A 19,316-nucleotide genomic window follows, 5' to 3' on the forward strand; every position below is an offset into this window, starting at 1 on the left:
TTACAATATGGAATTTTTATCAGGTGGAAAATGTGATTAAATGGCGACTACAATTTGTAAGTTGCTAGTTTTAATTCTAAAAATGTTCTTGTCTGTATTTAATTTTGATCAAGATATTAGAATTAGTCAAAACCAGCTGAAGCTGAAATTGTTGGTTTTAAGTAATTTGATCGAACTAAGGTACTAAAGCCATTATCATATCGCATATATTTTTTCCAGTCTTGAATAAAATAAGAAACTTTCTTCGGGTATGAACTAACATAACCTTTTCAATTTGTAAACAGTTATGTCAAGTTTATAAGAATTTTTCTTTATTTTGCACTAAATGATTGAAAACACTTTCCCCTATAGCTCTGGAACCGGAAGTCGGATTCGGATGAAATTTAACTGCAACCAATGAGACTATAGGAACTTTTGTTAAGGCCTAAGTTTGTGGAAATCGATCAAATCATCTCTGAGAAAGATGAGTGGGTCTCATTTTAAACTTTTTGACCACTATTTCCGGTACTTCTGGAATCGGGAACTTGGAACCAGTGTAGTCGAAGTCGGTTCGTTTAGTAAGTGACAAATATAGCCTATAAATTGAATCAGATTTAAGTCAAATCTAGAAGAATTTACCCTTTTTTGCATCGTCGCTCTAAATGACGGTGTGAAATTTAAAAGCAACCTATGGGACTTTATTTTTTTTATTTTATGAGTGACATTATTTGACACATACTCATACACATACACGCACAGACACATGCATTGCTCAGCTTGATGAACTGTGTCGAATGATTTAGAACACTTAGCCCACCGGGCTAATTTTCACTAAGCAATTTTACAAGAGATTACATAAACTTTCTATATGAGAAAGGCAACTTTTATAGAAAAGCATCGTTATCATGATCTAGTAATAACACGAACAAGTAGGTACAAATTGAATAAAAGAATTGGAAATTTACATTTTGTCACCTGAAAAATATAATTTTTCATGTGGCAAGCCTGCGCGCTTTACGAAACTGAACAAAGCACGTACCTTCGCGTACCAGTTTTGCATAGTCATTTTGAATTACGATTTGAATGTTTTGACACTAATCGTCCTATAATTTCGGAACCGGAATTCGGATCTGGATGAAAATGCACAGCATATTTAAAGTCAATGAGAGCTTTTATTTGAATCATGATTCGTAAAAATCGGCTTGACCGTTGCTAAGAAATCGAAGTGAGTTCCGTGTTTGGAGATTTTCTTCACTATTATTGGTGCGTTCGGAAACGGAAACCGGGGACTATTAGTCCCAAAGTAGTTTTATATATTCACTAACTAACAAGATCTGCCAACAAGATGAATTTAACAGTAAATTTTATGAAAATGTGCACCTCATTTCGCTATCGATTGTGACAAAATACTCATGAAATTGAAAATTTTCACTAATCGCACTGTAATGCCGGAACCGGAAGTCGGATCTGGATCATTTTTTCCGGGACTTTTTAAAGAATTTCAACACCTTTTATTTGCTTTTTAGTTTGTGCAAATAAGTTAAGAAATTTCTGAGAAAATTTAGTGCGCTTTTTCTAGTAAGTTTGCACATATTTCTATGTAATTCCAGAATCGGAAGATGGATCCAAATGAAATTCAATAAAAGAGACCATAAGATCTTTCATTCGAATCTAAGTTTGTGAAAATCGGTTCAGCTATCTCTTAGAAAATTGAGTGATATTATTTGTCACATACACACATACACACAGACACACATTTTGTGATCTCGACGAAGTCTATGAGTGGAATGGCCATCTGGGCCTCGGTTGTGAAGCCGGTTTTCACAGCGATAGCATAGCCTTTGTATATGAGAAAGGCAAAAACAAAGTTCCTCCCTTCTCGAATAGATTTCATAATTCGGTCAACATTACAACCAGTAACAAATCATGTAAAACTTTTAATCTAAACAGATTCTCACAATTCAAGAGCTTAATATCTTTACTAACTAGCACATTGCCCACCGGATGAAAAATTGCTAAGACCCGAATTAGTCAACTTAGACAAAACAATGCGCATTTCCTGCGCATCGTACATTTTCCGGTAAACAGATTCCCAGTTAAATGCATACACCCCTAAAAAAGTGCGAATAATGTGGTTTAGTGAATACTCAGGTATTACATCACGATTTCAAGATATTCGCGGCATAACTAGAAACGTTGAAACAACCCTTCAATCCACAGTGGGAAAAAAACCCACGAAACCCGCAAAAAAATCGGGAACCACGGAAAAAGGCAACAAATAAGAGTGTTTCTTATGTAAAAAAAATCCAAGAAATTCAATAGAATGGTTTTTAATGGCCGCACGAATCGCCATCCTGCTCGTTTTACCCAAATGCCCAGCAGTTTTAGGGTTTTTTGTAGTATTTGTTCTGTAACTTGAAAAGAAATCGAGTGCGGTCTACTGAAATAGGTGGATTTTATGTAAAAATGTCTGGAGAATCGAATGGAAGAGTGTACACTGGCCGTACGAAACGTTCTGGTGACTATTTTACCCCATTTCTCCATTTCATGATATCTTATTGTAAATCGTCCTTAAATCTCGGTAAAATAGTCATCAAAACGTTTCGTGCGGTCAGTGTGGGTTCTTCCAAACGATTCTACAGACTTTTTTCTATAAGATAAGCTAGATTTAGTAAACTTCCAATAAGTTTTACCGAGATTTAAGGACGATTTACAATAAAATATCATAAAATGGAGGAAATGGAGTAAAATAGTCATTAAATCGTTTCGTGCGGCCAGTGTGGGTTCTTCTAATCGATTCTCCAGACTTTTTTACATGAATTTTACTGGAATGGTTTAAATATGTGTCCCAGTCTTTCATGCTGACCTGTAAATGACCATGTTTTCGCATTTCAAAATATGTCAAAATAAGTCTATTTTTAACGCTTGAACACGTTGGTCTCAGAAGAAGTAAATTTACACGATTTTTTTTTCTAGGTACGTAATTATAACTTCTGGACACACACGTAGAAAAAATCGTGTAAATTTACGTCTGTATAGATACACATAAAAGGAGCATCGGAATTCAATTAAATTCTTATTCTGATTAAGTTAACCCGGATTGAATTAAAATAACAATTTCAGTACATTTTTTTAGTTATCACCCTTAAAATACGCTCCTTTCGAACCAATACAGGCATTCCAGCGGTCAATCCAATTTTCCATACACTTGCCATAGACGTCGGTCGAGATGGCCTTCAATTCCTTCAGTGAATTACTTTTTATGTCCTCGATCGAGTCATGACGCGTACCCCGGAGTGGATATTTTACTTTTGGAACTAGGAAAAAGTCACAGGGGGCCAAATCTGGCGAATACGGAGGCTCAGCGATGACTTTCTGTTCGTGTTTGGCCGAAAATTTAGTCACAATCATGCAAAAAATTCAGTGCTTTCGGTACGAGCTTGGCATCGACGCGTTCCATACCTAAAACATTAACCAAAATGTGCTGAGTCGATCCATAAGAGATGCCAAGATCTTTTGCTATCTCTTTAATGTAAACACGACGATTTTCAAGCACAATTTCATTTACTTTTTTGCTGTTATTGTTGTAATTTGTAATTGTAATTTTCTACGATCTCACGACCCTGACTGAATGTTTTATGCCACTCAAATACTTCTTTCTCGATAGAGTAGACTAATCACTTCTGCAACATTTTTAATGATTCCGTAGCCGAAATTCAATTTGAAAGACAAAATTTCAAGCAAACTCGTTATTTATTTTTTTTTCAATCGTTAAAATAGTCGGACAAATTTTTCGAGTCATAAACATACAGCTGTCAAACACACACTAATTGACATATCCTGCTCAAACTTAGCAGGAATTTCAAAAAAGGTTGTACCAACCGACCTTGGGAAAAAATTACCGATTAGGTTTAGGCGCGCAGGTTAAATGGAACGGTCCGGGTCAATTTTGATCTGAAGGTACATCACAAAGTAAGTAAAAATGAATCATATTATTAACAACTAATTTAGATAAAGTTTTTTATTTATTTTTATATTTATTTTTACATGTTAATACTGTAATACTCTGTCATCAACTAAAAAATTACGACATGCTTGAATTTGCAATATGGAATTACATTTTGAAATTACAACTGAGACAGCAATTCGTTTTCAACTGCTATGAGCATAAGCCACTGAAACCTCTCCAGAGCCAAACGTGACACAGAGAACAACAAATCTCAGAGCTGAGCTAAGTAATTTCTTTTCTTCTTGAATCTGTGCAGCGACTCGTGTGCACAAAAAAGACACTAACACACCAACGAGAGATACTTGAAAATACAGGCAATTTCGATGCATGAGGCAAAGTGCTCGATTTCAGAGCGCCACGGTAATACGATATAAAAAGATCTCAACTCAGGGAGAATTCGTGCCTATTGTTATGTGGACAAAATCGCCAATGCTCGCATCGATTAATTAAAGAACCAAGAATATAATTAAATTCGGGTGGAGGTGCAGTTAATTCTTTCAGTTGACCGGTTGTGCAGTGCACGAGGTGCACATGAGGACGAGGGGCCACTGTCCAATGGTAATCTTTGGTACATTGACCAACGCAAAACCAGACTGAAAAAATGACTGATAAGATGAAAATAACGAAATAACGAACCTAGCGACATCAATTTTCAAGAACAGCTCTTAATTCACACCCTTCTCCGATCCGGGGAGATCATTCTGCCAATTGAACTCCTCTGGATATGATGAAACACAACTTTGAAGAACTTTTATGAGTTTAATAATTCATACAAAGGATTTATTCAGCAGCTATCCAAATTTCAGGTATTTCTGAAAAGTGTAGTACTGTAGCTTACTGAACTAAACTTAAACTTGGTTTGTTTTGCGCAAAAAAGACAAAATTACGTAAAAATCTAAAATTTTTGATTTTTTCGTGTGTTTTCGATTTTGACACAATTTTTGTGTTATAAATCACGTATCGCTGTTGTTCAATACATTCTAAGTTAAACCAGACAAAGTTCTTTTAATAATAATAATAAATCTCAAACGATACTAACGATACTTTTATAAAAAATCTAACGTTGAGACAGCTCCGGAGTAACAGTATGTAAAAGAAAGACATAAACCTAATGGGAGACCAATTCATTATAATTTCATTAATGTTAAATCTTCAAAATGTACACTTAAAGCAGAAAGACTCTTATTTCCAACATATAACAAATTTAAACATGTTTTTGAAAAAAAGATGGTTCCATTTTGAGATTATGTTGAGTGAAATGTATTTTTCGATAAGAAATATTAATTACATAATTAATCTTTCAACAGAACATCTAAAATAATAATTTTTGGGCACAATATTGTCAATATTATGGTTCCGTTATCACGACATTTTCCATCAATTTGATGGATGAAAAAGTTCAACAATGACCGTTATCGCACAGTAGGCTGTGCATCGGGGTTGACTAAAAAATAATTTCCCACCTGCCATGTTTGCCGTCTCTTGTATCAATATTGCATCCATCAATCAAATTCAAACTTTGAATTCGTCTAAATCACCGTCATGCGGCAACACTGGTTTCATTTCTCGACTCCCAACGTGACTCAGCCTGTCTGTTTTTGTTTTGAATTACCGTCACGCATGCGCTGTCTCTCGCACCTGGGGCTCCGCCGCTTTCGGTTTCTGTTTTGTAAACAAACAATATTGCGCAATACAGATTAAATTACTCGGAACAAATTTCCGGTTATTGAATTGTTCTTGAATGAAAGTTTTTTCATATCAGCGCGATAATCCAACGGTGACAAGTCCGAACATGTTTGAACCTAGTTTTTTTCCCGAGTCAACCAACAAAAACAAAATTAAACGTTTACAATCGTTATCAGTGTGATTTCACAACTCGAAAGACAACCCATGCGACATTGTATTAAAAAGATGATTCAAACTATCAGTTGAATGATTCATTCAAACAGATGCAATCAAATGTAATAATTATTTTAATTCGGATAGATGGATAAATCATTACAATAGTTAAACACTGTCCTTTGGAAACGACTACTTCTTTCCATCTTCCCAGAAATGTTTTGTCTTTGAAGGCAGAAACATGTACAACTTTCAATGTACCATTACTTAACAATTTTTTCTAGAAGGCCGAGCGTTGTCATAATGAAAAACTACTGCTTTTGCAGACTTTCGATGCCTAATTCAAACGAATTAGTTAAGTTCAACCGAATGGTACTTTGATGGGTTGATCTATCGGAAAAAAAATCATAGAGAACAACCTGAACCATTCTGATCTTCCAATTGTGGATTTTTCGTCCTGATGTCAATTCGATTAACTCACCGGACTTCAAGTGTTATGCTTGTGTTAGGGATAGCCTTTTCCACGAGTGACACTTACACCTTGAATAATTTGTTTATTTTTTATTCACATGATTACTTTGAATGTTCTGACAATTTTGATTTAAAAATCGTCTGATAAATAATTGCCTTAAATAAGATACAAGTTAGAAAAAAATCGTTTTTAACACTAATTTCCATAAATATTATTTGTTACTTGTTAAAATCTGCAGTGTCAGAATACGACAAAATTCATACCCGATCAAGATAAACGAGAAAATATTTTCGAAAGAAACATTACTTCAGCTGTTTCATTTGGAATTCTAAAGTGCTGATAATCTCTATCTCGGAATTAAACTATGAAATGGTTCGAAATAATAGGATTTTGCAACGCTGCCAAGAAAATATCTATAATTTAATTCCATTCTCAATTCGAACAAAACATTCCTTAAAATATCTCGCATCATCTATTGGGCACTCTGTTTGCCAAACTCTACGGTCCTTTTTTCATCTTTGGAGCATCTCGAATCAAATTTCCAATCATTTGCTTATCGGATATAAATGGGAGCATTTTGATAGAACTTTAATAAAAACTACATTGTTTTCACGAATGTTGAGATCATACCAAAATTTAAAAATTCGATCCATAACTCCGAACCACTTGCCAAATCAGCAATTTTGTGGCAATAGTGATGCTTTCGATCAATGGTTTTCCTTATACGCGGTACACACTTAAAAAAATCCCTGTGATTTTACATCTTATTAGATGCACATAAATGGAGCGTCGCAGTTCACGCAAATTCACGTGGATGAACATTTTATATTGTGTTTAAAACTCCATCACATGAAATTCGTGGAAATAAAAGAAGAATACTGATAGCAACCGCCGCGACTTGAACCGAGAATCATTGGATCGCATGTACGTCTGTCAATCGACTGAGCCACAGAAGCATACATCTGCTTGGTTGGTAAAAGGTGCATTTAAATTCATACAGTCGCACCTGCTATCATAATGCAAGTTACAGTCGGAACCAGTATAATTCAAGCTAATCTAACATTAAGTCAATACAAATGAAATTTTCCGTCATTTGACGAATTAGGTGTTTATGAATTACATCGTATGAGGAATTAAGTCACCTGTATTATTCAATTTTTTTTTTGGTGTGTAGATTTAGTCAAAATCAGTTTTAGATTGCAACGTTGGACTCATTCATTTGTTTCCATATTATTTGGATCTCAAAACTCCCCAACCAACCTGCAGTCAAAACAATTCCAGTAGTGATCACTAGCAGCCCTTTCGGAAAATCAAACTGAGCGTCCAGATATCAAGTTAATCGAGCTTTACACTTTCAGTATTAGGGGACGGGCATAGCGTGATGGGTTAGTCGATGCCTTTCACGCAGCAGCCCACCTGGGTTCGATCCCCAACCACGCACATAGGGTCGGAAAGCTTTTCTGACCCAAAGAGACGAATGATCTTAAGGTTAAAACCTCTATGATTGAAACAAAAAAAAACTTTCAGTATTGTTTTTTTTTTTTCAATTCCTTCATTTGTGTTTGTTTTGTCGTAACAAATTAGCATGAAGGGATGGCAAATACAGTGTATCAGTAATACCCGGCCGAGTTCTTTGTTACAAAGTATATTTGGTATAGAAATCAACTGCAGAAGTGTATAAAACCGTTTTTGACAGCCTAACAGTTATTCAAAAATTAGCTCGACAAAAAACGATTATAATGAGACGATTTGAACGACAATTAATAGGCATTATCTCATAAAGAAGACTATTTAATCACTGTGAAAATCGGAACATTCGTCTCAGCTTGTCGAAATAAGAAAGTGTTTGTGTGTGTGTGTGTGTGTGTGTGTGTGTGTGTGTGTGTGTGTGTGTGTGTGTGTGTGTGTGTGTGTGTGTGTGTGTAAATGTACAAGTGTGTGTGAGTATGTAACAAATATATGCACTCGATTTTCTCGAAGATTGCTGAACTGATTTTCACTTGCTATTTTATTTTATCTTCAGCTTGCTATTTTATTTTATCTGGATCAAACTTCCGGTTCAGGAGTAACGAGGTTAAACAGACCGCTTGAACGATTTTCGTAAACTAAGATTCAAATAAAAGGCCCTATTTTAGCATAACCTGCTTTTGAATGTAATCTTGATTCGACTACCGCTTCCGGAGTAACGAAAGAAGACATGCGTAAAAAGTAAGCGCTTGATTTTCTCAGCAAGCGCTTGACCAATTTTTCACAAAAAACCTTACAAATGAAAGGCCTCACAATCCCGTGGAACCCAATAAAAATTTATCTGGATGCAACTTTCGGAATCACAGGCTAATAAGTATAAAAATTTCAATTTCAAGTGCGTGACATTGAAAAATCGAGCAAAATACTTTCTAACAGCCGTACAGCTTGTCAGTTGGGAAACTTTAGTTAGTTGATGACCGAATACATTGATTTCGGATATACCGGAGTTCTCAGGTCTCGGCTCCGGGAGTACCAAAAAATGTGATCGCATACACTAAACCGGTAATAACTTCAATTTCTCAAAAACGGAGACTTAGATTCAAACGAAAGGTATTATGATCCCATAAATTGATCCGAATCCGGAATTCCAGGGTGCGAAAATGCAAAAAAAAAACAAAATCTCGAATCAGTGTCGGCAGTAAAGCAGAAGAGAAAGAAATAGACTCGTAATCGATGTATACGTTTCTGTTGAATTTTTTCCGTAGATATAGGACTGTAAAGTGAATGACGTAGTAACCAAGCACAGCGATGCATGCTTGGTTTCATCTAATCAATTGCATTTTCTATTCATGTGTTTTTATATGCAGGGTAGTTTAATTGGTAAAACAATTATTTGTAGGTAAAGATAGTTGCTGGCCAAACGAACCGACTATATCAGTTTCTGAAGTGCAGGAAATAGTCATGAAAAACTCAAAAGCCTCACTTCAATTGCTCAGGAACCGCTTAATCGTTTTTCATAGATGTAAACTTAAAAAAGGCCCTATAACCTCTCAATTCTATATATAACTTTGCCTGGATCCGATTTCCGGTTCCAGAACAATAGGGAGAAGTGTCTTTCTAATCTCAAACGGTTATTTGGAGCGACCATGCAACAAACGTAAAAATATAAAAGTTTTGTAGGTTTTCACATACAGATTTAAAATTATAATCCAATTAGTCCAGTTTAGAAGATGAGGTAACAAGGTTTTCTAGTGATGCACTAGGCACCTAGACTTCCCTAATTTTACCCAAACTACTGACAAGTATATGAATTCAGCAGCAATTAGATCGAAACGGAAATTAACCGATTTTAAATATAATAACAGAAAACTGATCATGATCAAACCACAAAAACCCTACGGCAAAAATAAAATTTGCTTTCGGCATTGAATATATAAATGACTTAAATCAAAGTATGCCGTGTTTTTATGAAGGCAGAAAATTACATATATTAGAAGGCAAAATCATACGAAATGTAAATTAATTTATGCAAAATCAAATTTTGCCACTGTAACAATGTTTTAAATTTATGTACACTGGAAAAAAACACCGTAAACGGCCTTCCGGAATTATGGGTTCAAATTTGCATAAAAATGAAAATATGTGCATTAACTTTGCTCGCAGACAACAAAAGCGATTTTCATACAATTAAATTCAAATTAAAGGTATTAGGATCCCATAAAAATCCCTAAATTTCATCTTGATCCGACTTTCGCCTTCGGAATTACAGAGTGATTAGTGTAAAAAATTCAGAGACGGTGTGACCGATTTTCCCAAATTTAGGCAAAAGTCACACGATCAAGAACTCGAAATATTTCAAACAGTTAAACAGGGCAGTGAAGAAAAATATTTCAAAACTGCACTCAAATCAGTTTCAATCGATAGGCTCAGTCAGTAGACGGCCAAACGTATCCATTTCGACTATACCAGTCCTCGGATTTCGCTTCTGGAATCACCGGAAATAGTGGTAACAAACTCTAAAATGGAACGAACTGACTTTCTTCAGCGATGGCTTGACCGATTTTCACAAACTTAGATTCAATTCAAAGGTCTTAAAATTTCATACGGAAATCCTAAACTTCATCCGAATCTCACTTTCGGCTCAGGAATTACAATTACGAAACAGAAAAGTTCTAAATTTTCATAAGCAAAGCAATGAAGTAAGTAGGCAAAGTCATGGCAATACGTTCCTTTTGTGGAATTTGTGTTCCTGTTTCAACAAACATCGCAGCCGATTCTAGGCGTTCAGAACCAATGAATGGCTATTACTATGATCCTACTGACACCAGGATTCCTTCCCTGACTCGAACGTACGACAACTGGCTTGTAGAATTTCGTTTCGGCTATCATTTTCGCTTGATGCCAAACCTAACCCAGTTTCCACTCTAACTACTGTCAAACCGTTTGTTTGAAGCCAATTTTGAACCTAGCTTCAACGTTGTTAAACTGAAAATCGAGTCAGTTTCGAAACTGGTTTTGGTTGCTAAGTGCGAAATCAACACGGATTCATGAAAAAGTGTTTGTTTGATGAAACTACCCTGGGTCAGTTTCAGTTTTCTCAAGCGAAAACGACATTACTGAACAATCCCATATGAAATCTAAGGTCGTTTTTTTCTTGTATTTTTTTATTTGACTCAAATTTTGCATGTGCATTCTTTATGATCAAAAGAGACAATTTGCATCATCAATTTACCCTTTTTACTCTAGCCTTACTTTTGAGAAGGAACTAAGCAAAAATCCAGCAATTAAAGACTATGATAAAAAAATTTAGTACAGTTTAACAAAAATTTTTGATTGATTTTCATTCTAAAAAAGCACTTAAAATTCAAGTATCTCAAAAAGGGATTTTTGATTTTTTTATTTTTTGATATATTGTAGAAATTAATTTTAAGTTCTTATACAAAGTTCGAGAGTCGTATTTATTATAGACTTTTTTATTGTTATTATTATCCACAATTTTTATCCTAGCAATTTGGAATGGACGAACACTGGGAAACATATTTTCTGATTCCTTTTCCATATATTCTATACATTCTAAAAACCATATCGTAAAATTGATATAAGCTGCTGATTAATAATTTGTTTGCTGTTTCAAAAAAATTTGCTTATATGTTAACAACCAGCATGAATGGATACCTAACTATACTAAATATCGTCAAAAGTTAAAAATTTTTGTTTGGATGACACATGGAATAGATTTTTAGGCAGGTTTGATGGTTCTTTTACATGCGGGAGGATTCAAAGATCACCCAAAATCGTTACAAATAAAAAAACAAATTTCAAACCGCTGTATCTCGAGAGCCATCGAATATAATAATATTTTGATCAACATTTTTTTGTTGGAAATTTATCGTTCTTTCATAAAATGTTGTTGAAAAATATGAAAAAATGTTTGTTATAATTTTCAAAAAATTACATTATTTTGAATAAAAAAATCCCTTCAAGTTGAATTTAATTTTAATTTTAAGTGATCTTTTTAATATAGAAAATCAAACGAAAAATTTTGTTCAACAGTACTAAATTTTTTTTACATAGTCCTTACAATTACCTAAAACATCGCAGAAGACACCAAATGGACCGGACTGAAACACATATTGTTGAAAATTTTCAAGGGTGTTTTGTTTAGTCTCTTCTCTAAAGTAAAAAGGAAAAAATTGATGATGCAAATTGTTTCGATTATGCGAAATTTGAGCCAAATCAAAAAATACAAAAATAAAATTAAAAAAAAAAATCGTCATTTGCGCTGAAATTGCTTTACTGTAACTGCGACAGTTTCCCGGAATTTTGGATCCAAAAATAATTATTCGAAATGTCCAATGTGAAACTAGCATCGATTTCTCGTGAAATGTTAATGGAAAAGGCACAATTTCTGTGTATAATTGCTCAAATTCGACACCAATTAGATTAGCGGGATTGCTTGGGATTTTTTAGACAAACAATGTTGTCATGGAAAAAAAATTAGTGGCATCCGAAACCGCAAAAAACGAAACGCAAACAGATCACAAAATTTATATAAATCATTACAAACATAAACATACTTTACCGACTACGCACCCAACAAAAAACTGATTATCACTAAGTAGGCTGTATTCTCGCGCATAAACGCAGAAAATCATTAGCTGCAACAGCGGCTTCCGTCCAGCAACTTTTCGTAAACTTCTTCCGCTAAAATTGTTCAAGTGCAAGTGCACACACTTCTCCTATTCACCAGTCAGCATAAACCGCGTACACTCTTCAACGTAACGGGAGGAGCATTTCCGTCAACCGAAAGGAACAATTTTAAAAGGGTTTCCATCGCCTCCAAGCTCCTGAGCAAGCACACGACACTTGTTACATTTTTTCTTTCCCGTTCAAAGCGTTCTCTGGCCAAACAAAAAAAAACTCCGCTTGCTTTGTTACTATGGGGGGGCGGCATTTGCTCAGTTTGTTGACGTTTTAGCATACCACTTTCAAGTCGGAAATTCATCGCTCAGTTTTGCGAGCCAAGCCACCGCAAAGAAATTCTTGTTCCGACATAATCGGATTTCTAAATGAGTTGCCACTTATGCCTACGCCGTTTTATGGAGAGAGAAAAAAAACTATTATGAGCTAACAAGCGATAACCGGTAACTTATTAATCGAGGCACAAATAATTTCACATTTTATCTAATCGGATTAGGGGTTCATGAAATCGATAAGAACACACCAGGAGGCCATGAGTGAACGGGGCGATTTTCTTTTCTTGGATGGAAACATATTTTGATCATTTAGTAAATTATATTAAACCTTATTGCATATCTAACAGGAAACTTATTTGATAATAAAATAAATTATTCAATCATTCACACATTCGCCTCATCTTCTGTCACTCGTAACTACCGTACGTTCCTTTCTCACTCCGATCACAGTTCTCTACTGGCTCTGGCCGGAGATGGCACACTCTTTGTTCACGGCCAGTTCCAACGCGCGCTCGAGTGTCAACGATTCGTCCTCCTCGCAGAGCCGATCCATGATCTGTCCCGAGCGCAATCCGGTCACGAACTTATCGAGGAGAATAGCTTCTAGGTTTTCACCGAACTTGCAGTCTACCGACAGTTTCTTCAACCGACCGAACCACTGTGTCACATTTTCGTACTCCTCCTGGCGCGAATTGTAGAAACTGGTCCGCTCCCGGAAGACCGCTACCTGAGGGGTGTACTGTTTCCGTAGCAGTGTGCACAGCTCATCGAACGTCTTGTTCTTCGGCAGAACCGGGTGGCACAGATCTCGCAGGGTTTTGTACGAATCACCACCGATGACACTGATCAACAGTGCCACTCGTTTCGTGTCGGCAATCTCATTGACTTCGAAGAACTGTTCCAACCGTTCCTGGTACACGTTCCAGTCATCGACGGATCCGTTGAATTCCGGAATCGAACCGATCATATTCTGGAGAACCATTCTGAGCACGTTCTTCGACCAACGAAATGTCACTGAACCAACCAACGACAAGGAGGACTTACGCGGATAAATTGAGTTGCCGTTGAGAGTCGAAATAGCACTTATATGCCGTTTGATGCGTAGTGGTGTAAGTGCACCGTTTTAATTCTTTACACGATTATACGTTTATAGGCGATACAGTGTCGCTACACAACGTGGTTCGGTCTTGGTACCGGGGGAAATCCCCCCACAAACCGGCAAACACGAACCAACAAGTGCTACGATTCGTCTGTTTTGATACACATGAGCCGGCTTGGAATAGTGCGATGACTCACCATCCTGATGAAGGTGGGTCTTTTTTTCTAGCTAACAACAAAAGCACGACATGGATTTCGGTGGAATTTCATCACATTACGCTTTGGATGATAAGATTATTTTGTTGTACAATTATAATCCATGTATTAATCGAGTTAATTTACACGATTTATACTTCTGTCGAAAACATTGAGGTAAAAGCTGAATTTAGTTCAATTATAAGGTGGAACACACGAAAGTGAAAAAAATGCGGGGTTGTTTTGAGGACAAGACCGATTAAATCAAAATCGTAATGTTCAAATTCTAAGTTTCAGTTGGGAATGAATATGACATTAATTTCTATAAGTTACTTGCCAAACCCACCTCGAACATACAAATTATACAGCGAATGGAAAGAACATTCAACAACCAAAAATTAAAAGTTCTAAAATATAAATTGTTGAGATCCATTCGCCGAGCGCTGACCGGAATTATTTATTTTTCCTTCAAAAATTCAAAAATTGTTTGCCTTTCTCTGGAGAAAGGTATTAGAATTGCTGGAAAACCCGACTATCGAACGGAGCCTCGGAGACCCATAGTATTATGTACCAACCGACTCAGCTCGACGAGAACGGAAAATGTCTGTGTGTGTGTGCACCTTTTATCCGATTAGGCTTAGGCTCGTTTGGAAGCTAGTGCTCAAAAGTTTGTGCACTTCGAAAAAGTCCCCCTACAAAATTTGAGCTGAATCGGATATGGGTGAGGGGTGCTGCTCGACAGTTAAGGTTTGAAAATTTTCGATCTTGAAAAATCACCATAGGGGGGAGTACATGAAAATCGAAATTTATACCATTCGACTCAGCTCGACGAACTGAGCAAATGTCTGTGTGTGTATGTGTGTATGTGACAAATGTCACTCAATTTTTTTAATAGATGGCTGAACCGATTTTCACAAACTTAGATTTAAACGAAAGGTCTTATAGTCCCATAGATCGCTATTGAATTTTATTCCGATCCGACTTCCGACTCCGAAATTACAAGGCAATATGTGCAAATCTATGAGAAAATGCGCATTCAATTTTCTCGGAAATTTCTTAACAGATTTTTACAAACTAAGATGCAAATGAAAGATCTTGAAATGTTTTAAGTCCCCGGTTCCGGAATTATAGTGCGATTAGTAAAAATTTTCAATTTCATGTGTATTTTTCCACAAGCGATGGAGAAAATAGTTGCACATTTTAAAAAAATTTACTAACAAATTCATCTACTTGGCAGAATAAGCATACATGCTTTTGAGAACTACCCGAATCAATCTGAATCAATTGGTGTCAAAAATGAGCCCAAATAAGTGTCAGAAATTATTTAATATAATATATATATATATATATATATATATATATATATATATATATATATATATATATATATATATATATATATATATATATATATATATATATATATATATATATATATATATATATATATATATATATATATATATATATATATATATATATATACATATATATATATATATATATATATATATATATATATATATATATATATATATATATATATATATATATATATATATATATATATATATATATATATAAACGCAGATCATTCTTTGTAATCGCATCACGTAAGAACGGATGGACGGATTTACATGATTCTTTTTTTGTTTGATTAGTTTCTACCGCCACCGGCTTCGTACATAAAAAAAATTAGGAAAACTTGCCGGAAAAAATCCATAAAGTTTTTTTGTATATCACGGAACGACCGAAATTAGTTCTGCGCCTAATTCGTATTACTGTTTTTGAATTAGTTGATTTTAACAACAAAATTTTGAAAATAACTATGAAATAAGTTAAAATTTAGAATTTACTTTGCTGAAAAAACTCTTGTTTTTAGAGAATGTGTTTAGTTGGCGCATACCCTGGACACAAACCATCATTATTTCAATCCAACACGAAATTCTCATTGACAACTAATTTTGTTATTAAAATCAGAAATTTTTTTCTATTTATCTATCACCATCATTACTGAAGAACAGCACAAAGAAACAAAAATGAAATTGATTTAATTAACAAGTTAATTTGCCAAAAAATTATGAGAAGTGTCAAAGCAACACAATCCATTAAAAAGCTAAAAGGGACAGTATTGAAATTGCTTGCAAATTGTTTTGAAGTTTTATGATATATCCATATATAAATTTCTAAACCGATGTGTAAAAATGGCGTAAACTCTTGGCAGAAAGTGGATATATTCAGAATTTGTGCGCATTTGAAGCGATTGTGTGTAATAATGTTTTTACGTTGAGCAGTGAAGTGAGTTTCGAATGTTGCACTTTAATTGTATATGTCAAATGATGTTTTTTGTATCTTCCAACCTTCCGGGCTACGTCATCTGGTGTACTACTTGTTTTCGGTTTTTGTTTTCCGAGTGCTCAAAGTATTCAGTGAGAGAGTCGATTTCGCGAAGTCGAATGAAGAAAACAGCGATTTAGAAGAAAAAATTTCAAAAAGAAGTTTATGTTTCGTTTATGTCTTTTTCTCCAAAACAAAATCGTATTTATACCTGCAAATATAGAAAAGGCAACCGCGAGTGAAATTTTTCGGTAGTAGTGTGCCATCTAGTGGCTAGTAGTCATTACGGTGTTAACGTTTTTTCGATGACAGTGCGCCATATAGCTGCAAATTGCAGAAGCCAATTCAACCATTTATGTTGGTTGAAAACAAAGTTTAATCTCTCTAATTCAACTAAAAAATTAGTTGAATGGAAATGGAATGTGCCTTAGCTAAGAAATGACAGCACGTAAAATAGGTGAATTCAACTAAAAAAAAAGTTATTTCAACTAATTTTTTATTATTATTAATGGAATGAGAATTAAAAAATCTAAATTAGCAAAAGTAGGATTTTTTTAGTTGTCTCAAAAAATAACTAACTAAAATCAGAAAATCAACTAATTTTTTCGCCAAAATGCTGATTTCGGTCTTTCCGTGCACAGATACGGGACTCGAACCCGTAGCTAGCTCCTATCCGGGAAAATTGTTTTGCCTATTAAACTACTCTGCATGTGAATTCACTTGAAGAAACAGACTAATTGATTAGAAGAACCTAGCATGCATCGCTTTATTTGGCCGCCACAGCATTCAATTATAGTCCTATCTCTATGGAAACCCATCAGACAGAAAGACACACACACACCGTATCGCAAGTCTATTTTCACTTTCTGATTTGCGGTCAAACACTGAATTAGGATTTTTTGTCCCTTTCGCTACCTATACCGGGTACATCAGCGTCGTCATCTATTTGATAATCTCATCTGATGTGTGGTCGCAGCAGGGAGGATTGTGCTCTCGAACACAAAATATTGAATGACAAATCAAACCTCCATTGACTTTCAATGATTTGTTTTAGTCTATGATAGTTAAGACATAGAACCGTCTTTGGCTAGTTTTAAATTTGAACACAAAATATGCTTGGTTCTTCTAGTCAATTAGCCTGTCTTTTCATGTGTTTTCACATACATGGTAGTTCAACTGGCAAAACAATTTTCCCGGATAGGAGCTAGCTACGGGTTCGAGTCCCGTCTATGTGGTAACATTTTCGCGGATTTCATTACATAATTGCATTCGCCTGTCATTTTTCAAATAACAATTACATTTTTTCCTTGTTAGATACTGATCAAATTTGGAAAATAATTAACTAACAATTGTTGAAAAAGCTTCAAATTTTTACGCTAACTGAAACCAAAAATTCCATCAAATATTTCATTAGCAGTTTTTCTATTATCAACGACGCTTGAAATACTAAAAAGTAAAAAGGTCTACTTTGATTGAGTATTCACCAAGTTTTGATTGTCAAAACGTTGATTACCGGGATTTAGTCAGATTGAAATCATTAATTTACTGATTCCGAATGCGTGGGAACTGATCCAAATTTAACCGAATATTTAAAGAAAAAAATTAACCTTTTTCGGTGCCGGTTGAAACCTCTTTTATCCACCTAGTGGTGTAATGATGCCTTTCTCATATTACTTATATTTACGAAAATATCACCAGAAGATTCTGTGAAGAATTTTTTTGGGTATAAACTAACATAACCTTTTCAAATTGTAAACAGTTATGTCAAGTTTATAAGAATTTTTCTTATCGTCGCACTAAATGTTCAAACACACTTTACAATATAGTCCTGGAGCCGAAAGTCGGACCCGGATGAAATTAAACAGCAACCAATGAGACTATATGAACTTTTATTTGAGCCTGAATTTGTGCAGATTGATGATGATCAAATAATTTCCAAGCAAACTGAGTGAGTTTCACTTTAAACTTTTTGACCATTATTTCGGGTACTTCTAGGGAACTTGGAACCAGTATAGCCGAAGTCGGTTCGTTTAGTAAGTAACTAATATAGCCTACAAATTGAATTGGTTTTAAACCAAATCTAGAAGAATTTTATCTTATTTTGCATCGTCGCTCTAAATGACGGTGTAAAATTCAATAGCCATCTATGGGACTGCGAGATTTTTTTATTTTATGAGTGACATTATTTAACACACACTCACACACAGACACATACATTGCTCAATTCCATAAACTGTGTCGAATGATATAGAACACTAGTTTCACTAGTTAATTTTTCAAATGATTGTATAAAGTTTCTATATGAAACAGGCAATAAGTGCACTTTTATAGAAAACCATCGTTATCATGATCATGTAATAACACTAACCAGTAGGTACACATTGAATAAAAGGACTAGAAAATGTTTTCACCTGAAAAATATAAATTTTAATGTGGCAACCCTGCACGCTATACGAAATTGAACAAAGCACGCTGCGAATGGAGCAAAGCAGCACGTACCGTCGCGTACCAGTTTTGCATAGTCATTTTGAATTTGAATGTTTTGACACTCATCTCCCTATAATTTCGGAACCGGAAGTCGGATGAGGATGAAATTGCACACTTGCAATGCACAGTATATTTAAAAATAATGAACGCTTTAATTCGAATAATGATTCGTGAAAATCCGCTTAACCGTTGCTGAAAAATCGAAGCGAGTTCCGTTTTTGGAGAATTCTTCAGTATTATCTGTGCTTTCGGAAGCGGAAACCGGAGACTAGTAGTCCCAAAGTAGTGTTATATATTCACTAACTAGCAAGATCTGCCAACTAGATGAATTTAGCAGTAAGTTTTATAAAAATGTGCACCTCGTTTCGCCATCGCTTGTGAAAGAATACTCATGAAATTGAAAATTTTCACTAATCGTGCTGTATTACCGGAACCGGAAGTCAGATCTGGATAAACC

At 35.0% G+C, this 19,316-nt stretch overlaps 1 protein-coding gene across 3 annotated transcripts in view; it reads left to right on the forward strand.

Moving 5' to 3' along the window:
• LOC131435117 (opsin, ultraviolet-sensitive) overlaps positions 1-19,316 on the forward strand; it is a 316,741-nt gene that overhangs the window by 242,892 nt on the left and 54,533 nt on the right. The gene's annotated exons all lie outside the window — the stretch shown is intronic.

This window comes from Malaya genurostris, chromosome 3 (assembly GCF_030247185.1).
Source record: "Malaya genurostris strain Urasoe2022 chromosome 3, Malgen_1.1, whole genome shotgun sequence".
In the NCBI taxonomy this organism is placed as follows: domain Eukaryota; kingdom Metazoa; phylum Arthropoda; class Insecta; order Diptera; family Culicidae; genus Malaya; species Malaya genurostris.